Source organism: Cherax quadricarinatus, chromosome 1 (genome assembly GCF_038502225.1).
Source record: "Cherax quadricarinatus isolate ZL_2023a chromosome 1, ASM3850222v1, whole genome shotgun sequence".
NCBI lineage: Eukaryota > Metazoa > Arthropoda > Malacostraca > Decapoda > Parastacidae > Cherax > Cherax quadricarinatus.
In genome coordinates, this window is record NC_091292.1 from 14,781,075 (window position 1) to 14,803,925 (window position 22,851).

General features: G+C 44.7%; 1 protein-coding gene and 1 long non-coding RNA gene across 3 annotated transcripts in view; one reads left to right on the forward strand and one right to left on the reverse strand.

Annotated features, from left to right (window-relative positions):
* LOC128687120 (epidermal retinol dehydrogenase 2) overlaps nt 1-22,851 on the forward strand; it is a 156,521-nt gene that overhangs the window by 93,670 nt on the left and 40,000 nt on the right. The window lies entirely within an intron of this gene.
* Nucleotides 17,847-22,851, reverse strand: part of LOC138854244 (uncharacterized) — a 62,703-nt gene continuing 57,698 nt past the window's right edge. The window contains exon 3 of the long non-coding RNA XR_011393452.1: nt 17,847-18,576. This is a non-coding gene — a long non-coding RNA (uncharacterized lncRNA). The remainder of the gene's footprint in view (nt 18,577-22,851) is intronic.

Sequence of the window (22,851 nt, forward strand, 5' to 3'; positions counted from 1 at the left end):
TCGTTCACATATACCAAAAATAGCACTGGTCCTAGGACCGACCCCTGTGGGACCCCGCTCGTCACAGGTGCCCACTGTGATACATCATTACGTACCATGACTCGTTGTTGCCTCCCTGTCAGGTATTCTCTGATCCATTGCAGTGCTCTTCCTGTTATATGCGCCTGATGCTCTAGCTTCTGCACTAATCTCTTGTGAGGAACTGTGTCAAAGGCCTTCTTGCAGTCCAAGAAGATGCAATCAACCCACCCCTCTCTCTCTTGTCTTACTTCTGTTATTTTATCGTAAAACTCCAGAAGGTTTGTGACACAGGATTTGCCTTCCGTGAATCCGTGCTGGTTGGCATTTATACTCCTGTTCCGTTCCAGGTGCTCCACCACTCTCCTCCTGATAATCTTCTCCATAATTTTGCATACTATACACGTCAATGACACAGGTCTATAGTTTAGTGCCTCTTTTCTGTCTCCTTTTTTGAAAATGGGAACTACATTTGCCGTCTTCCATACCTCAGGTAGTTGCCCAGTTTCCAGGGATGTGTTGAAGATTGTGGTAAGTGGTACGCACAACATATCTGCTCCCTCTCTAAGGACCCATGGAGAGATGTTGTCCGGTCCCATTGCCTTTGAGGTATCGATGTCCCTTAGCAGTTTCTTCACCTCCTCCTCATCTGTATGTATGTCGTCCAACACTTGTTGGTGTATTCCTTGTTGGTGTCCCCATCTGGTCTATCCCCCCAGAGTCCTTCCTGTCTCTACTGTAAATACTTCCTTAAATCTCGTGTTGAGCTCCTCACATACCTCTTGATCGTTTCTTGTGAGTTCTCCACCTTCTTTCCTCAGCCTTATCACCTGGTCCTTGACTGTTGTCTTCCTCCTAATGTGGCTATACAGCAGTTTCGGGTCAGATTTGACTTTCGATGCTATGTCGTTTTCATACTGTCGCTGGGCCTCCCTCCTTATCTGCGCATACTCGTTTCTGGCTCTTCTACTAATCTCCTTGTTTTCCTGGGTCCTATGCCTCCTGTACCTTTTCCATTCTCTGTTGCACTTAGTTTTTGCCTCCCTACACCTTCGGGTAAACCAAGGACTCGTTTTGGTCTTCCTATTATTTCTGTTTCCCTTGGGAACAAAACTTTCCTCTGCCTCCTTGCACTTTGTTGCCACATATTCCATCATCTCGTTTACTGATTTTCCTACCATTTCTCTGTCCCACTGAACCTCCTGCAGGAAGTTTCTCATACCTGTGTAGTCCCCCCTTTTATAGTTTGGCCTGTCCCCTTCAGTTCCTGTTACCTTCTCCACTTGTAACTCTACTATATAGTCAAAACTCAGAACCACATGATCGCTAGCTCCAAGGGGCCTCTCGTAAGTGATGTCCTCGATGTCTGAACTGCTCAGGGTGAACACAAGATCCAGTCTTGCTGGCTCATCCTCCCCTCTCTCTCTGGTTGTGTCCCTGACATGTTGATGCATGAGGTTTTCAAGTACCACATCCATCATCTTGGCTCTCCATGTTTTGGGACCCCCATGTGGCTCCAGGTTTTCCCAGTTGATCTCCCTGTGCTTGAAATCGCCCATTACCAGTAACTTTGCTCTGCTCGAGTGAGCTCTTCTTGCCACCTCAGCCAGTGTGTCCACCATCACCCTGTTTGTTTTCTTCATACTCCTCTCTTGGCCTCCTGCAGTTCTGTGGTGGGTTATACATCACTCCAATGACTACTTTATGTTCTCCGGACTGAATTGTACCTACAATGTAGTCTCTTTCTCCAATCATGTCCATGCCTTCCATTTCCTCAAATCCCCATCGGTGTTTTATGAGCAGTGCAACCCCTCCTCCCCCTCTACTCCTTCTATCTTTCCTCAGAATCTGATATCCTGTTGGGAAGATTGTGTCTGTTATTGTCTCAGCGAGTTTTGTTTCTGTGACTGCTATGATGTCTGGGGATTTTTCACTGATTCTTTCGTTCCACTCCTCATGTTTATTCATTATTCCATCCGCGTTTGTGTACCAAACTTTCAGTTTCTTTTCTATCATTGTGGTCATGCAAGAATATTGGGGTTGGGGGAGCGAGAGCCTTGGTGGGGGCCTATATGGGGCTGTGGTGTAGGTGGGGTTTGTGATGATGGGTGGGGTCAGAATGCCCATAAGGGACAGCTGTTGGGGTGAGGTTTGTGATATGGGGGTTGGTGGCAGAGGGAACAGTGAGTGGGTTGTAGTATAGGTTGCTCAGTTGCGTTTGAATGTCGCGGTTGGAGTCTTTTGGTGGGAGATTCTGTGGGGTGTGTTTGCCCTTCCTCCTGTGTCTGGGTCCTGCTCATTTTCGTCATTGCCTCTCGTTCCTCCTTGCATCTCTGTACCCTCTCTTTCAGTGTAGTCCTTTCTTCTTGTGTTCTGTCGCGGTCGAGGTATACTCTCTGGTACCCCTCTTTGTCCCTCAGTCTTGCTTTCTCTTGCAGAATCCTGGTTCGAACTGATTCTTCCTTGAAAGTTACTCTGACAGGCCGTATCCTTCCACTCGCAAACCACCCAATTCTCTGAAAATTTGTCACCTGGGTCATATCGCCCTCACCTATTGTTTTCATGATGCCTTCAATCATTTTTTTCTCCTGTTTTATTTCTTCAAAGTTGTCCCCCTTGGCTTCTTGGAGCCCGTACACAAAAACTGACCTCGCCCTTTCCTCCTCCCACTGAGTCTCCATCTGCTTCCTCTGAGGCATTTTATTTCCTTCCATTGACATGTTCTTGCCTTCAGTCCCTGTCATATCTGAAACTTCTATTCTCAGTGAACTGTCTTTCATGACCAGCTGTCCCTTGCTACTGCAGTTGGCTGTTAGAATCTCTGCATATAGCATACCTTCACTGTCTTCGGACCTGTCATTTGATCTTAGTGTGCTCCTCGTCTTTTCCCTGGCCCCACGTGGGTCTGATAGGGCCTTCGTGTACGTCATGTCTCCGTTGTTGCTTACCGTCCCCTTGTCTGCGCCTGACATTGAATTTCCTGATGTCACATCTGAATTGTCATTTGTCTCTCTAATCTGTTTCAGGCTTTGCAGTTTCTCTTTAAGCACTGTATCCTAGCTTCTGCTGCTAAGACCTGTACTTCTCACTTCCTGCACTCTTCAGCTGTCCACTCCTCCATTTTCTTACCAAGCTCTATTATCTTCCTTCCCCACTCTTCCTCCCTTTTTTGGAGCTCTAACTCCCAGTCTTTCCTCCCTGGTTCGTCTACCAGATCTCTGGCTTTCCGTCCTCTAGGGCCACCATACCACAGACAGAAGGCTAGAGGAGGGAGAGGGTGCAGAGGGGAGAAAGAGAGAGAAAGAGAGAGAGAGGAGAGAGAGTAGAAAGAGAGAGAGAGGAGAGAGTATGGGGGTGAGGGGATAAGACCAAGGGGGAGAGAGAGAGAAATGTAGGGGGAGGGGGAGAGGGAAAGGGTAGAGAGAGGGGAGAGAGGAGGAGGGGAGGAGGGAGAGAGAGAGAGAGGGGAGAAAGGAGGGTGAGGGAAAAGGCTATGAGAGAGAGAAATGGAGAGATGGAGAGAGAAGCCTATAGAGAGAGAGGAGGGTGAGATAGGGTTATGGGAGTGAGGGAGAGAGAGAGAGAGAGAGAGAGAGAGAGAAAGAAAGAGTAGGGGGAAGGGGAGGGAAAAAGGCTATGAGAGAGAGAAACGCGAGGGAGGGGGAGAGGGAAAGATAGGAGGGAGTAGGGAGTGAAGGCAAGAGTGGGGGAGGGGAAAGGTCTGTGGGGGAGGGAAAGGTGTGTGGGGGGTTGAGGGGATGCGGTCAAATTCCAAGGATCAGCTGTGTGTACTCACCTAGTTATGGTTTCAGGGGTCGAGACTCAGCTCCTGTCCCCGAGTGTATGTGTGTGCGTGTGTGTGTGTGTGAGCACGTCAGTTGTTTATATGTCCCAGAAATACAATTCACCTCTGTGTATCCGTAATACTAATAAGATACCATTAACACTGAGAGTAATTCTAATAATTATAATACTAGCGTGTGTTAACAAGTCATTCTTTCACCCAGTTAGGTACTACCTTTTACTACATGTGTACCCAATACTTGCTTCTCAGATTGTACTGTCTTTGTGTCCTAAAACATTATCTCTCGAAACTGTTGTCAGGGCTGTAGTCCCATTAGCCACGACTTAATCCTCCTGCCTATTCCTTGCTCCTACAAATTTTATCTTCCTACTACTGCTAGGTGTTGTGTGTATGATAATCGCTCTGGAGCAGGGTTTGTGATAGCCACCAGTGACCGTAGGGCCGGCTCTACCACTCAAAACTTCCCGCCAACCACAAACAGGTGATTTGTACGTTACTCCTCAGAGGGGACGTCCATCCAGATGCCTGATGTACGATGCTCGCTGTATGATGCTCGCTGTACGATGCTCGCTGTACGATGACTCGTGCACCTCGCCCTTCCGCCGCTGACTTCTTCAGCTATTCTTTTCTCGTTGCCCTTTTGAGTCCTCATTTACCACACTTATCACTTGTATGCTGCTACTTTTATAATTTACACTTCACTTTTGGTAAGTACACTTCTTATTTGTGATGACACCCAACCTGTTATGGCAGCACTACTTCCTCAGGCCTACTGCTGCCACCACATCTGCTTATACATATTTATGTATATGTATGTATATATATATATATATATATATATATATATATATATATATATATATATATATATATATATATATATATATATATATATATATATATATCCCCTTTCTGGCTAGCTTGTTCACGCTGTGTGCTGCATCACAGTTTGTTGTGTGTGTGTGTGTGTGTGTACCTGCGTACTATACTCATGTTCCTGTACACCTGCAGACAAAACATAAAAAATGAGTACTACATCATGCCTACTGATCTATGCTAAGCATGTCAAACTCCGCCCACTCACACCAATTATTATATATGGAAGCATCTGGCTTAACAGAAAGGATATGGGGGAAGTATTGGTTTGGCAGTAGAGTCTCAGATGAGTGGAACAAACTCGCAGGCAGCCTCACAGGCGAGAACCTTGGTTAACTTTAATTGTAAGTTGAAGGGGTACGTGAATGAGTGTGATCTGGACCTGCATAGCCCGGCTAATAAGTCCCCGATGAACCGGGAGACTTGGTCATGGACTTAGCCACGAGGTTGTTGACCCCTTCCTTCCCGGGAACAACCCTCCAGGTAGGTTCCAGTTAAGTAGTAGCCAGTAGGCATGCTGCAGCGTTTCACTGGTCTTATGTTTTTACGTGTTACTTATGGAGGGCAGGTAGACACTCTGGTCTGAGAGTTTATTCGACTCACCTGTGAGAAAAATGTTCTCAGTTCTCCTTCATTACTGGCGAGTGAGAGTGAGAGTGCTTACAAGGTGGACCAGTCGTGTGTTTGTGTGTGTGTGGGAGGGGGGGATGATATCCACACACCCCTGACTTTCAGGTATATTGTCTTGATTGCTGGCTAGCTTTCACTCTTTCTCTCTCTCTCTCTCTCTCTCTCTCTCTCTCTCTCTCTCTCTCTCTCTCTCTCTCTCTCTCTCTCTCTCTCTCTCTCTCTCTCTCTCTCTCTCTCTCTCTCTCTCTCTCTTGCTATATAATAGCCCTTAGGACTATTAAATATTGCTATTATAGGGCTATTATATAGCAAGATATCAGAAACACTGCAGAAACAAGTGAAGTTTTCAAAGGGAAATTAGACACGTACCTCCACCAAGTGCCAGATCAACCAGGCTGTGATGGATATGTGGACCAGCGGGCTGCCAGCAGCAACAGCATGGCCCAAAGCCGACTGCAAAGTAGGAAAACTCTCGTTGTTGAATACTACATTAGTGCTTAGATACACAACCTTAAATTGTTTGATAACGGCTTGGATAACGTTGGTACTGTAAACTAGGATAGTGCTGACACTGTAAACTAGGATACTGCTGACACTGTGAACTAGGATACTGCTGACACTGTGAACTAGGATACTGCTGACACTGTGAACTAGGATACTGCTGACACTGTGAACTAGGATACTGCTGACACTGTGAACTAGGATACTGCTGACACTGTGAACTAGGATACTGCTGACACTGTGAACTAGGATACTGCTGACACTGTGAACTAGGATACTGCTGACACTGTGAACTAGGATACTGCTGACACTGTAAACTAGGATACTGCTGACACTGTGAACTAGGATACTGCTGACACTGTGAACTAGGATACTGCTGACACTGTGAACTAGGATACTGCTGACACTGTGAACTAGGATACTGCTGACACTGTGAACTAGGATACTGCTGACACTGTGAACTAGGATACTGCTGACACTGTGAACTAGGATACTGCTGACACTGTGAACTAGGATACTGCTGACACTGTGAACTAGGATACTGCTGACACTGTAAACTAGGATACTGCTGACACTGTGAACTAGGATACTGCTGACACTGTAGATACTGCTGACACTGTGAACTAGGATACTGCTGACACTGTGAACTAGGATACTGCTGACACTGTGAACTAGGATACTGCTGACACTGTGAACTAGGATACTGCTGACACTGTGAACTAGGATACTGCTGACACTGTGAACTAGGATACTGCTGACACTGTGAACTAGGATAGTGCTGACACTGTGAACTAGGATACTGCTGACACTGTGAACTAGGATACTGCTGACACTGTGAACTAGGATACTGCTGACACTGTGAACTAGGATACTGCTGACACTGTGACACTGTGAACTAGGATACTGCTGACACTGTGAACTAGGATACTGCTGACACTGTGAACTAGGATAGTGCTGACACTGTGAACTAGGATACTGCTGACACTGTGAACTAGGATAGTGCTGACACTGTGAACTAGGATACTGCTGACACTGTGAACTAGGATAGTGCTGACACTGTGAACTAGGATAGTGCTGACACTGTGAACTAGGATAGTGCTGACATTGTGAACTAGGATAGTGCTGACACTGTGAACTAGGATAGTGCTGACACTGTGAACTAGGATAGTGCTGACACTGTGAACTAGGATACTGCTGACACTGTGAACTAGGATAGTGCTGACACTGTGAACTAGGATAGTGCTGACACTGTGAACTAGGATAGTGCTGACATTGTGAACTAGGATAGTGCTGACACTGTGAACTAGGATAGTGCTGACACTGTGAACTAGGATACTGCTGACACTGTGAACTAGCATACTGCTGACATTGTGAACTAGGATAGTGCTGACACTGTGAACTAGAATAGTGCTGACACTGTGAACTAGGATACTGCTGACACTGTGAACTAGCATACTGCTGACAGTGTGAACCAGGATACTGCTGACATTGTGAACTAGGATAGTGCTGACACTGTGAACTAGGATACTGCTGACACTGTGAACTAGGATACTGCTGACACTGTGAACTAGCATACTGCTGACAATGTGAACTAGGATACTGCTGACACTGTGAACTAGGATACTGCTGACACTGAACTAGGATACTGCTGACACTGTGAACTAGGATACTGCTGACACTGTGAACTAGGATACTGCTGACACTGTGAGCTAGGATACTGCTGACACTGTGAACTAGGATACTGCTGACACTGTGAACCAGGATACTGCTGACACTGTGAACTAGGATACTGCTGACACTGTGAGCTAGGATACTGCTGACACTGTGAACTAGGATACTGCTGACACTGTGAACCAGGATACTGCTGACACTGTGAACTAGGATACTGCTGACACTGTGAACTAGGATACTGCTGACACTGTGAACTAGGATACTGCTGACACTGTGAACTAGGATACTGCTGACACTGTGAGCTAGGATACTGCTGACACTGTGAACTAGGATACTGCTGACACTGTGAACTAGGATACTGCTGACACTGTGAACTAGGATACTGCTGACACTGTGAACCAGGATACTGCTGACACTGTGAACTAGGATACTGCTGACACTGTGAACTAGGATACTGCTGACACTGTGAACTAGGATAGTGCTGACATTGTGAACTGGATACTGCTGACACTGTGAACTAGGATACTGCTGACACTGTGAACTAGGATACTGCTGACACTGTGAACTAGGATACTGCTGACACTGTGAACTAGGATACTGCTGACACTGTGAACTAGGATACTGCTGACACTGAACCAGGATACTGCTGGCACTGTGAACCAGGATACTGCTAGCACTGTGAACTAAGATACTGCTGACACTGTAAACTAGGATACTGCTGACACTGTGAACTAGGATACTGCTGACACTGTGAACTAGGATAGTGCTGACACTGTGAACTAGGATAGTGCTGACACTGTGAAACAGGATACTGCTGAAACTGTGAACCAAGATACTGCTGACACTGTGAACTAGGATACTGCTGACACTGTGAACTAGGATACTGCTGACACTGTAAACTAGGATACTGCTGACACTGTGAACTAGGATACTGCTGACACTGTGAACTAGGATACTTCTGACATTTTGAACTAGGATACTGCTGACACTGTGAACTAGGATACTGCTGACACTGTGAACTGGGATACTCCTGACACTGTGAACCAGGATACTGCTGACACTGTGAACTAGGATACTGCTGACACTGTGAACTAGGATACTGCTGACACTGTGAACTAGGATACTGCTGACACTGTGAACTAGGATACTGCTGACACTGTGAACTAGGATACTGCTGACACTGTGAACTAGGATACTGCTGACACTGTGAACTAGGATACTGGAGGATACTGCTGACACTGTGAACTAGGATACTGCTGACACTGTGAACTAGGATACTGCTGACACTGTGAACTAGGATACTGCTGACACTGTGAACTAGGATACTGCTGACACTGTGAACTAGGATACTGCTGACACTGTGAACTAGGATACTGCTGACACTGTGAACTAGGATACTGCTGACACTGTGAACTAGGATACTGCTGACACTGTGAACTAGGATACTGCTGACACTGTGAACTAGGATACTGCTGACACTGTGAACTAGGATACTGCTGACACTGTGAACTAGGATACTGCTGACACTGTGAACTAGGATACTGCTGACACTGTGAACTAGGATAGTGCTGACACTGTGAACTAGGATACTGCTGACACTGTGAACTAGGATACTGCTGACACTGTGATCTAGGATACTGCTGACTGTAAACTAGGATACTGCTGACACTGTGAACTAGGATACTTCTGACATTGTGAACTAGGATACTGCTGACACTGTAAACCAGGATACTGCTGACACTGTGAACTAGGATACTGCTGACACTGTGAACTAGGATACTGCTGACACTGTGAACTAGGATACTGCTGACACTGTAAACTAGGATACTGCTGACACTGTGAACTAGGATACTGCTGACACTGTGAACTAGGATACTGCTGACACTGTGAACTAGGATACTGCTGACACTCTGAACTAGGATACTGCTGACACTGTGAACTAGGATACTGCTGACACTGTAAACTAGGATACTGCTGACACTGTGAACTAGGATACTGCTGACACTGTGAACTAGGATACTGCTGACACTGTGAACTAGGATACTGCTGACACTGTGAACTAGGATACTGCTGACACTGTGAACTAGGATACTGCTGACACTGTGAACTAGGATAGTGCTGACACTGTGAACTAGGATAGTGCTGACACTGTAAACTAGGATACTGCTGACACTGTAAACTAGGATACTGCTGACACTGTGAACTAGGATACTGCTGACACTGTGAACTAGGATACTGCTGACACTGTAAACTAGGATACTGCTGACACTGTAAACTAGGATACTGCTGACACTGTAAACTAGGATAGTGCTGACACTGTGAACTAGGATAGTGCTGACACTGTGAACTAGGATACTGCTGACACTGCAAACTAGGATACTGCTGACACTGTAAACTAGGATACTGATGACACTGTGAACTATGATACTGCTGACACTGTGAACTAGGATACTGCTGACACTGTGAACTAGGATACTGCTGACACTGTGAACTGGGATACTGCTGACACTGTGAACCGGGATACTGCTGACATTGAACCAGGATACTGCTGACACTGTGAACCAGGATGCTGCTGACACTGTGAACTAGGATACTACTGACACTGTGAACCAGGATACTGCTGACACTGTGAACCGGGGTACTGCTGACACTGAACCAGGATACTGCTGACACTGTGAACTAGGATACTGCTGACACTGTGAACCAGGATACTGCTGACACTGTGAACCAGGATACTGCTGACACTGTGAACTAGGATAATGCTGACACTGTGAACCAGGATACTGCTGACACTGTGAACTTGAATACTGCTGACACTGTGAACCAGGATACTGCTGACACTGTGAACCAGGATAGTGCTGACACTGTGAACCAGGATAGTGCTGACTCTGTGAACTAGGATACTGCTGACACTGTGAACCAGGATAGTGCTGACACTGTGAACTAGGATAGTGCTGACACTGTGAACCAGGATACTGCTGACACTGTGAACCAGGATAGTGCTGATACTGTGAACCAGGATAGTGCTGATACTGTGAACCAGGATACTGCTGACACTGTGAACCAGGATACTGCTGACACTGTGAACCAGGATAGTGCTGACACTGTGAACTAGGATAGTGCTGACACTGAACTAGGATAGTGTTGACACTGTGAACTAGGATAGTGCTGACACTGTGAACTAGGATACTGCTGACACTGTGAACCAGGATACTGCTTGCACTGTGAACCAGGATAGTTCTGACACTGTGAACCAGGATAGTGCTGACACTGTGAACTAGGATAGTGCTGACACTGTGAACCAGGATAGTGCTGACACTGTGAACCAGGATACTGCTGACACTGTGAACTAGGATACTGCTGAAACTGTGAACCAGGATAGTGCTGACACTGTGAACTAGGATACTGCTGACACTGTGAACCAGGATAGTGCTGACACTGTGAACTATGATAGTGCTGACACTGTGAACTAGGATAGTGCTGACACTGTGAAATAGGATACTGCTGACACTGTGAACCAGGATAGTGCTGACACTGTGAACTAGGATACTGCTGACACTGTGAACCAGAATAGTGCTGACACTGTGAACTAGGGTAGTGCTGACACTGTGAACTAGGATACTGCTGACACTGTGAACCAGGATAGTGCTGACACTGTGAACTAGGATAGTGCTGACACTGTGAACTAGGATAGTGCTGACGCCGTGAAATAGGATATTGCTGACACTGTGAACCAGGATAGTGCTGACACTGTGAACTAGGATACTGCTGACACTGTGAACCAGAATAGTGCTGACACTGTGAACTAGGGTAGTGCTGACACTGTGAACCAGGATTCTGCTGACACTGTGAACTAGGATACTGTTGACACTGTGAACCAGGATACTGCTGACACTGTGAACTAGGATACTGCTGACACTGTGAACCAGGATAGTGCTGACACTGCGAACTAGGATAGTACTGACACTGTGAACCAGGATAGTGCTGACACTGTGAACTAGGATACTGCTGACACTATGAACTAGGATACTGCTGACACTGTGAACTAGGATACTGCTGACACTGTGAACCAGGATAGTGCTGACACTGTGAACTAGGATACTGCTGACACTATGAACTAGGATACTGCTGACACTGTGAACCAGGATAGTGCTGACACTATGAACTAGGATACTGCTGACACTGTGAACTAGGATACTGCTGACACTGTGAACCAGGATAGTGCTGACACTGTGAACTAGGATACTGCTGACACTATGAACTAGGATACTGCTGACACTGTGAACCAGGATAGTGCTGACACTATGAACTAGGATACTGCTGACACTGTGAACCAGGATAGTGCTGACACTGAACTAGGATAATGCTGACACTGTGAACTAGGATACTGCTGACACTATGAACTAGGATACTGCTGACACTGTGAACTAGGATACTGCTGACACTATGAACTAGGATGCTGCTGACACTATGAACTAGGATACTGCTGACACTATGAACTAGGATGCTGCTGACACTATGAACTAGGATACTGCTGACACTGAACTAGGATACTGCTGACACTGTGAACTAGGATACTGCTGACACTATGGGCTAAGGTAGTCTTCGCACTGTGCTGTGGACTGAGGGGCTATTTATCTGAGAAATTGGATCAGCTCATCTTTTCCTCGGATCAAATACGATTGCCTCCCGTTCCCCATGTATTATATGATCCTTATTACCTGGAGAGAGTTCCGGGGGTCAACGCCCCCGCGGCCCGGTCTGAGACCAGGCCTCCTTGTGGATCAGAGCCTGATCAGCCAGGCTGTTGCTGCTGGCTGCACGCAAACCAACATACGAGCCACAGCCCGGCTGATCCGGAACTGACTTTAGGTGCTTGTCCAGTGCCAGCTTGAAGACTGCCAGGGGTCTGTTGGTAATCCCCCTTATGTGTGCTGGGAGGCAGTTGAACAGTCTCGGGCCCCTGACACTTATTGTATGGTCTCTTAACGTGCTAGTGACACCCCTGCTTTTCATTGGGGGGATGGTGCATCGTCTGCCAAGTCTTTTGCTTTCGTAGTGGGTGATTTTCGTGTGCAAGTTCGGTACTAGTCCCTCTAGGATTTTCCAGGTGTATATAATCATGTATCTCTCCCTCCTGCGTTCCAGGGAATACAGGTTTAGGAACCTCAAGCGCTCCCAATAATTGAGGTGTTTTATCTCCGTTATGCGCGCCGTGAAAGTTCTCTGTACATTTTCTAGGTCGGCAATTTCACCTGCCTTGAAAGGTGCTGTTAGTGTGCAGCAATATTCCAGCCTAGATAGAACAAGTGACCTGAAGAGTGTCATCATGGGCTTGGCCTCCCTAGTTTTGAAGGTTCTCATTATCCATCCTGTCATTTTTCTAGCAGATGCGATTGATACAGTGTTATGGTCCTTGAAGGTGAGATCCTCCGACATGATCACTCCCAGGTCTTTGACGTTGGTGTTTCGCTCTATTTTGTGGCCAGAATTTGTTTTGTACTCTGATGAAGATTTAATTTCCTCATGTTTACCATATCTGAGTAATTGAAATTTCTCATCGTTGAACTTCATATTGTTTTCTGCAGCCCACTGAAAGATTTGGTTGATGTCTGCCTGGAGCTTTGCAGTGTCTGCAATGGAAGACACTGTCATGCAGATTCGGGTGTCATCTGCAAAGGAAGACACGGTGCTGTGGCTGACATCCTTGTCTATGTCGGATATAAGGATGAGGAACAAGATGGGAGCGAGTACTGTGCCTTGTGGAACAGAGCTTTTCACCGTAGCTGCCTCGGACTTTACTCTGTTGACGACTACTCTCTGTGTTCTGTTAGTGAGGAAATTATAGATCCATCGACCGACTTTTCCTGTTATTCCTTTAGCACGCATTTTGTGCGCTATTACGCCATGGTCACACTTGTCGAAGGCTTTTGCAAAGTCTGTATATATTACATCTGCATTCTTTTTGTCTTCTAGTGCATTTAGGACCTTGTCGTAGTGGTCCAATAGTTGAGACAGACAGGAGCGACCTGTTCTAAACCCATGTTGCCCTGGGTTGTGTAACTGATGGGTTTCTAGATGGGTGGTGATCTTGCTTCTTAGGACCCTTTCAAAGATTTTTATGATATGGGATGTTAGTGCTATTGGTCTGTAGTTCTTTGCTGTTGCTTTACTGCCCCCTTTGTGGAGTGGGGCTATGTCTGTTGTTTTTAGTAACTGTGGGACGACCCCCGTGTCCATGCTCCCTCTCCATAGGATGGAAAAGGCTCGTGATAGGGGCTTCTTGCAGTTCTTGATGAACACAGAGTTCCATGAGTCTGGCCCTGGGGCAGAGTGCATGGGCGTGTCATTTATCGCCTGTTCGAAGTCATTTGGCGTCAGGATAACATCGGATAGGCTTGTGTTAATCAAATTTTGTGGCTCTCTCATAAAAAATTCATTTTGATCTTCGACTCTCAGTCTGGTTAGCGGCTTGCTAAAAACTGAGTCATATTGGGACTTGAGTAGCTCACTCATTTCCTTGTTGTCATCTGTGTAGGACCCATCTTGTTTAAGTAGGGGCCCAATACTGGACGTTGTTCTCGATTTTGATTTGGCATAGGAGAAGAAATACTTTGGGTTTCTTTCGATTTCATTTATGGCTTTTAGTTCTTCCCGCGATTCCTGACTCCTAAAGGATTCTTTTAGCTTAAGTTCGATGCTTGCTATTTCTCTGACCAGTGTCTCCCTACGCATTTCAGATATATTGACCTCTTTTAGCCGCTCTGTTATTCTTTTCCGTCGCCTGTAAAGGGAGCGCCTGTCTCTTTCTGTTTTACATCTACTCCTCCTTTTTCTTAGAGGAATAAGCCTTGTGCATACATCGAGTGCTACCGAGTTAATCTGTTCTAGGCATAAGTTGGGGTCTGTGTTGCTTAGTATATCTTCCCAGCTTATATCGGTTAGGACTTGGTTTACTTGGTCCCACTTTATGTTTTTGTTATTGAAGTTGAATTTGGTGAATGCTCCCTCGTGACTAATCTCATTATGTCGGTCTGGGGCTCCGTGCATACATGACTGAACCTCAATTATGTTGTGATCTGAGTATATTGTTTTTGATATGGTGATATTTCTTATCAGATCATCATTGTTAGTGAAGATGAGGTCTAGTGTATTCTCCAGTCTAGTAGGCTCTATTATTTGCTGGTTTAAATTGAATTTTGTGCAGAGATTTAAAAGCTCGCGTGAGTGTGAGTTTTCATCAGAGCTGCCTCCTGGTGTTATTACTGCAACAATATTATTTGCTATATTCCTCCATTTTAGGTGCCTTAAGTTGAAATCCCCCAGGAGCAAGATGTTGGGTGCAGGAGCTGGAAGGTTTTCCAGACAGTGGTCAATTTTTAACAGCTGTTCCTGGAATTGCTGGGATGTTGCATCCGGAGGCTTGTAGACTATCACAATGACTAGGTTTTGGTTCTCGACCTTTACTGCTAAAACTTCCACTACATCATTTGAGGCATTTAGCAGTTCTGTGCAAACAAGTGACTCTGCAATGTACAGGCCAACCCCCCCCTTTTGCCTGTTCACTCTGTCACATCTGTATAGGTTGTAACCTGGGATCCATATTTCGTTGTCCAAGTGATCCTTTATGTGGGTCTCAGTGAAAGCCGCGAACATTGCCTTTGCCTCTGCAAGCAGTCCACGGATGAAAGGTATTTTGTTGTTTGTTGCTGGCTTTAGACCCTGTATATTTGCAAAGAAGAATGTTATCGGACTGGTGGTATTGTTGGTACTGGGGGGGGATTTTTTTTCCGGCATTAGTATCTGTATCTGTTGGTTTGGAGTGGAGGCCATCGACTGTGGTTCCACTCCAGGAATGACTGGATTTGGTGTACGATTTCTGCCATTTCCTGCCAGTTTTTTTTCCTTCCTGGCACTAAAAAACCTCTCCCTCTTGAGTGGCTGTGGCTACCCAGGTTTTCCCATGGCCTGGATGTTTTGTATCTTTTTTTTTGTATCTTTTTTGTATCTTTATGTGTTTAGCGCTTCCCTAAAAATAGTAAAAAAAAAAATTTCAAATCATTATGCATAAATATACAATATATTATGGGCAGGATTTTGGGTCCTGTTGGTTAGGCGACTGAAAGTGGGCGGTTGGGTATATAGGGTATGTATGTTTTGGATTGGGGGTTATGTAGGGTATATAGGGTATGTATGTTTTGGATTGGGGGTTATGTAGGGTATATAGGGTATGTATGTTTTGGATTGGGGGTTATGTAGGGTATATAGGGTATGTATGTTTTGGATTGGGGGTTATGTAGGGTATATAGGGTATGTATGTTTTGGATTGGGGGTTATGTAGGGTATATAGGAAAAAAACGTGGAAAGGTTTCTAAAGAGGTTTATGGACCTAATGGAAATGTGGGCAAGGTGTGAAGGGTTGTTTGGTTGGGGAGGTGAGGGGTGTCTGGCCACTGTTACCTGGAGTTTACCTGGAGAGAGTTCCGGGGGTCAACGCCCCCGAGGCCCGGTCTGTGACCAGGCCTCCTGGTGGATCACAGCCTGATCAACCAGGCTGTTACTGCTGGCTGCACGTAATATGTCAGAGGGAAAGGAAAAGATTTTTTTGTGGTTGTATATGGTCATCTCTTCCCTTCTTTCCTCTTGTTAAGTAACTTAAAGTAAGGTTTATTTTCCATGGCGTTACGTAAGTTTTATTTTTGTATGTTTTTTTTTTTTTTTTTTTTTTTATGTTGTACTTGCAGAAAAAAAAAAAATAATTACGCAATGCATTTCAGTAATGTATTGTTCAGTTATTTTCGTTTGTATTAGGTTTTTGCACACTGATGGCTACCCATGTCTCAGGTTAAGAAACCCCTCAAGGAAGGTTCCTTGATGTTGGTGAGGGGCTCTTGATTTAGGGAATTGGATCTGTGCTCCAGTTCCCCGAATTAAGCCTGAATGCCTTCCACATAACCCCCCCAGGCGCTGTATAATCCTCCGGGTTTAGCGCTTCCCCCTTGATTATAATAATAATAATCAGGTTAAGAAATCTTTTAAAAATCAGTAAACTACCTCAGTTATTTTTTTCCTAATATTTTATTTTGTTCATTAGGAACGCAGGTAGCAATTCCAAGCCTTTTGTACCAGGCGGTAACTTGAGTCTCCATACATGGAACAACCCAGACAGTCAAAGGCAAAGATTGGTCTCCTTGTGTATTCTGTGAGTGCATTTCCTCTCACATTTTCTGCCTTTCATTGCCGCATTTAGGTTCTGGCTGAGGTAATTCTGAGTTTATATTGGTTCTTTTATTTGTCTATTGTCGGTATTGTGCAAGTGAGCGCTGGGCATGAACATGACACTGCAGGTAAGCACTGAACATGACACTGCAGGTAAGCACTGAACATGACACTGCAGGTAAGCACTGAACATGACACTGCAGGTAAGCACTGAACATGACACTGCAGGTAAGCACTGAACATGACACTGCAGGTAAGCACTGAACATGACACTGCAGGTAAGCACTGAACATGACACTGCAGGTAAGCACTGAACATGACACTGCAGGTAAGCACTGAACATGACACTGCAGGTAAGCACTGAACATGACACTGCAGGTAAGCACTGAACATGACACTGCAGGTAAGCACTGAACATGACACTGCAGGTAAGCACTGAACATGACACTGCAGGTAAGCACTGAACATGACACTGCAGGTAAGCACTGAACATGACACTGCAGGTAAGCACTGAACATGACACTGCAGGTAAGCACTGAACATGACACTGCAGGTAAGCACTGAACATGACACTGCAGGTAAGCACTGAACATGACACTGCAGGTAAGCACTGAACATGACACTGCAGGTAAGCACTGAACATGACACTGCAGGTAAGCACTGAACATGACACTGCAGGTAAGCACTGAACATGACACTGCAGGTAAGCACTGAACATGACACTGCAGTTAAGCACTGAACATGACACTGCAGGTAAGCACTGAACATGACACTGCAGGTAAGCACTGAACATGACACTGCAGGTAAGCACTGAACATGACACTGCAGGTAAGCACTGAACATGACACTGCAGGTAAGCACTGAACATGACACTGCAGGTAAGCACTGAACATGACACTGCAGGTAAGCACTGAACATGACACTGCAGGTAAGCACTGAACATGACACTGCAGACTATATTGTTGCAGTTATCATCCCTGGATCATCTTTATTCAGGTATTCCTACCTCTTCTTTCCTTTCTTTAATGGTTCAAGCTTCCACTCTGGATGCACCAGCTTCACTAACTTGTATAAGTTCTCCCGTAACTTTGCAGCCACCAAGAAAAATGAAAAACAAAAAGATAATAAAGGCCTTTATTCGTAGAAAGTGTACAGTGTGTCCACCATTATTATTATTATTATTATTATTATTATTATTATTATTATTATTATTATTATTGACACGAATTTAATATCTAGATGTATTCTTCAAAAAGATCAAGAGCACCTGCATAAACAGCAAAAATAAATTACTGAGTTTACGCTATGGTTCCTGACTTATGGCACTGTGTATCTACATGAATAATAAATATTTACAATACTTAGGTATGTACTGTGGACACGTTTCGACAACCAGTAGCTTTATCAGTTCGGTAGTGCAGAGAATAATAATGGAGACGCTGGAAGATGTGAAGCAGTTTTAGGTGATCAGTCATTGAGCCTTGAAAGGAGGTGTTCCGGCCATCAGTCTTGATGAATTTGTGACTGTTGATCTTTCCGGGGATCACCGTCCCCCGTGGCCCGGTCCCAGACCAGCCTTCCTATGTTGTAAAGGAAATACCAGAGGAATAAGAACCATTAGGAATCATATAAGAAAGTGAAGCTAGTTGTATACTGAATGTAATTACAAAGTGCACAGCACTTAACACTTTGTTCACTGTAGTCCAGTGTACTCCTGCATCCTGCCCTAGTGTTTCTTCAAAAGGGGGGATGCCTTGATACCGGTGAAAAGTTCTTGATCCAAAGGACTGGAGCTACTCTCCTCTTCTGCTGCTCCAACCCGAATTCCTCCCATTTTCCCGGCGCTAATTCAGCGTCTGAAAATTAGTTAGTAACAGTATTTTTAAATGTGAACTGAAATCTTTATTGGCCAGTATCATAATAATAATAATAATAATAATAATAATAATAATAATAATAAGAAGAAGAAGAAGAAGAAGAAGAAAAAGAAGAATGTGCCCTATCGTCCCGATAGGCTGTCCTATCTTATTTAGATTTGTCTGTCTTGTTAATTAAGACGTATGAGTAAGGCAGTATACTATAGATACGGGGCTGAGGAGGATAGCAGCACCTAGGCTGTGTATTATTTTATATAATTAATAGGTATACACATCTCCCCGTGGTTATATAGGCGGCAAATATACACACATCTCATTACGGATATAGATAAATAATAAATATAGATAAATAAGTATAAATACGTCTCCGTGGAGAACAAGAAAAATTAAGCAAGTGTAGGGTAGTGTGTGTGTGTGTGCTTGTGTGGGAAGTCAGCAGACAGATGGACGATTTACAGCAGTCAGCAGCAGCAGGAAGCTGAGTACCTTGGCAGTCTGGAACAGGGCAAAAGGGAAAGCCACCATCAAGACACTGGCTTGGCTTGAAAATGGCAGCTGATCACCTTGGGCGTCTTTAACTCGCCTGGGTCAAACTCTTGCCTCAAGCCTTGTTAAGTACTTACAGGTCGAGTAAACGAAAACTCTAAAATTCAACCCTGGATCGGTGTATAACACAAATCAGTAAAATTGCAGGCAAGTCTCTTAGGAAAACTAAGTTACAGATCAAGATAGTCGAATGTAAGATCGCCGGCAGTTGAAATGGACTTAACCAGTAGATGACTGTGTGTGTGTGTGTGTGTGTGTGTGTGTGTGTGTGTGTGTGTGTGTGTGTGTGTGTGTGTGTGTGTGTGTGTGTGTTTCATTAACACTCCCGTAAACGTGTTTACAACATGTTAATGCTACGTGTCATCTTGGGTAAACCTGTTTTTACATCGAGCACCTTACCTGGAGTTTACCTGGAGAGGGTTTCGGGGGTCAACGCCCCCACGGCTCGGTCTGAGACCAGACCTCGTGGTGGATCAGGGTCTGATCAACCAGGCTGTTACTGCTGGCCGCACGCAAGCTGACGTAAGAACCACAGACCGGTTGGTCAGGTACTGACTTTAGGTGTTTGTCCAGTGCCTTCTTAAAGACAACCAGGGGTCTATTGGTAATCCCCCTTATGTATGCTGGAAGGCAGTTGAAGAGACTTGGGCCCCGGACACTTACTGTGTTGTCTCTCAGTGTACTCGTGTCGCCCCTGCTTTTCATCGTGGGAATGTTACATCTCCTGCCGAGTCTTTTACTTTCATAGGGAGTGATTTTTCGTGTGCAGGTTTGGTACCAGTCCCTCCAGGACCTTCCAAGTGTATATTAACATGTATCTCTCTCGCCTGCGTTCCAGGAATACAGATCAAGGACCTTGAACCGTTCCCAGAAATTTAGGAGCCTTATCGTACTTATGTGTGCTGTGAAAGTTATTTGTACACTCTCCAGGTCTGCAATGCCGCCAGCCTTGAAGGGGGTCGTTAGTGTACAGCAGTATTCCAGCCTAGAGAGCACAAGCAATTTGAAGAGAATCATCATGGGCTTTGCGTCCCTAGTTTTGAAGGTTCTCATTATCCATCCTATCATTTTTCTAGCAAATGAGGTAGATACATTGTTGTGGTCTTTGAAGGCGAGATCCTCTGACATTATCATTCCCAAGTCCTTCACATTACTTTTCCGCTCTATTGTATGGTTAGAATTTGTCGTATACCCTGATACATTTTTAATTTCCTCAATTTTCCCATATCTGAGTAGTTGAAATTTATCCTCGTTGAACTTCATATTGTTTTGAGTGGCCCATTCGAAGATTTGGTTGATGTCCGCTTGGAGTCTCGCGGTGTCTTCGATGGAGGTCACTGCCATGGTGATCCGGGTGCCATCCGCAAAGAAAGAAACGGAGCTATGGCTTACATCTCTGCCAATGTCAGAAATGAGGATGAGGAATAGAATGGGATGAAACAGCAAATATAATGAGAATGTGAATACTTTCATCACACTCAGACTTATAAGGATGTCCTGGGCGAGAGTGCTAATGTCTGTCACACTGTAGTAGTAGGTTCGCCGGTCTTGTACCGGCCCGGGTCTTATTAAAATGTGTCTCTGGTGAGGGAGACACATTGTCTTCTGCAACCAGAGTCATTTGTTAATATACTTTGACACTTTTCAAGTGTTAAACATACTGAAACAGTGTTGTCGGTTGGTTGGTTTATTAGGTTTAAAGATCATTGACTACACGAGGGTCATTAAGGCTGCAAATCTACCTGTACACCTACAGTCAAGGATACTTATGGAGGGAGTAAAATAAATTCCAAGTGTGTGTATACTGAGATATACACTTCTCAATGTGTATACACTTGCTCTCAGTACATAAGCATCAAGAGATCAACGCGCTTCAGAATATATACATTGTCGTTTAGGTGAAAGTTAGAAACAAAAATATATATTTCGTAATAAATAGTAATTATGTGATTTTCATTTAGGCCCAGGAACAGTTGGTCCCAAAGATGAGGGGGTATTTGTACCTCCTCCCATGGGAGACTTACGTCTCGAGACACTCCCCAGATAGGGAGCCAAGGCCGGATCACCACTACTTGGAAAAGACCCGGGCCGGGAGAGTACCGGCGAATAAAAAAAAAAAAAAAAAAAAAAAAAACATTTTATGTTTTTTCTGTCATATTTGCGTATATTTGTATTTATTATAACATTTATATAATTTTAAGATTTATTGTCTCTATGAGAGGGAATACGTATATACCAAGAGACATACGTATATACCAGTCATTTATACCAGTCTTAGGTATAAATGACTGGTGAAACTGGCACAAGTGAAAAGTAGGAAAAATTTGTAAAACTAACCTAACCAGTAGCAATAAATAGGTTACCTGTATTTAGTCGACTAATGTGGGTAGCAACTTAAAATGTGTGGTAGAGTGACGCGCTTACACTCTCTTATGTTCAGCTATGTGAAAAATATCTTTCACTCTTATATGTATTTATGTTGCTTGCATACTTGGTTTCTCCAGTATATTGTCAAATGATCGTATGTTCACAATGGTGTATTTCATTATTTGTGCTGCCTTAGCGACTACAGTTGTGCACCCGCAGCGCATCTGTGAGCGGTAGCGCAAAAATGCAGAATTACAGAGATCACAGTGGGTCTTGATCATATCTCATTGGGTAGAATAATGTATTTATTTACCACACTCACTTCCTAACACCCGTGACTTGACCTGACCTTTGCGGTCTCCTCAACCCACCTACTTCCTTGACCTGACTGGCAGCTTTCACCAATTTTCTTCCCACTCGGGATCTTATAATAGACCGTAACGTCGTACAGTTTTCATTTTTTTACCACAACAGCCGTATCTCGCCAAGGTAGTGTGACTCTTAAAAGGGAGCACATTCACCATCATTCATTTAATAGCTGTCGTGCCAGAAGTGTCCAGACATCACGCTAATCACAGATTACCCGTACATAGGGGAATAACACCTATGACAACGTCGGTTTGGACTATTAACTAGTGGCACACAAGTGTGAAGGTATATGTATAATGTTTGTCAGGAAACGGGACAAGTGTTTCCTGACTCGGGTCTTAGTCATATGATGACCCGCAAAGAAGCGCGAAGGGAAAGGAGCCAATATATATACGAGGGGGGGACGGGGCCGGGAGTAGTAGAACGAGAGGAGGTAGAAATAGTAATAGTGGTAGAGGTACCAGTAGTATTATAAATAGTGCAACCGTGGCAGAAGGGAGTAGTGGTAGTGATACAAGTCAGAGTGGAGTGTTAACGAAACAATAGTATTGTTCCAGTCATGGTATTGTGCCTTTTTATTCTTTACGTCACACTAAAAATGACCCTCCGAACTGTAACATGCCCACCACTGCTTCAGAGTGCAGGCATTGTACTTCCCACCTCTAAGACTCAGGCCCAACTCACAGGTTTCCCGAATCCTTTCATAAATGTCACCTTACATTTCAACCCAAGAAAACACTTTTCTCCACTCAATCCAATCTAAGATGCTCAAACACATATACTGGCTGCTCAAGTCCCTTCTACTTAAAACCTCCATCATGGGTTTATACAGTCTTTGTCATTCTATCCTGGTTCTGTCCTACTCCAACATTCCCCTCTCCCTCTGCAGGTCATTCCACTTCCTTACTATTCCAAAACTGAAGAAATACGTCCTAACATTCCTGTGACTCATCTGTGTGTGTGTGTGTGTGT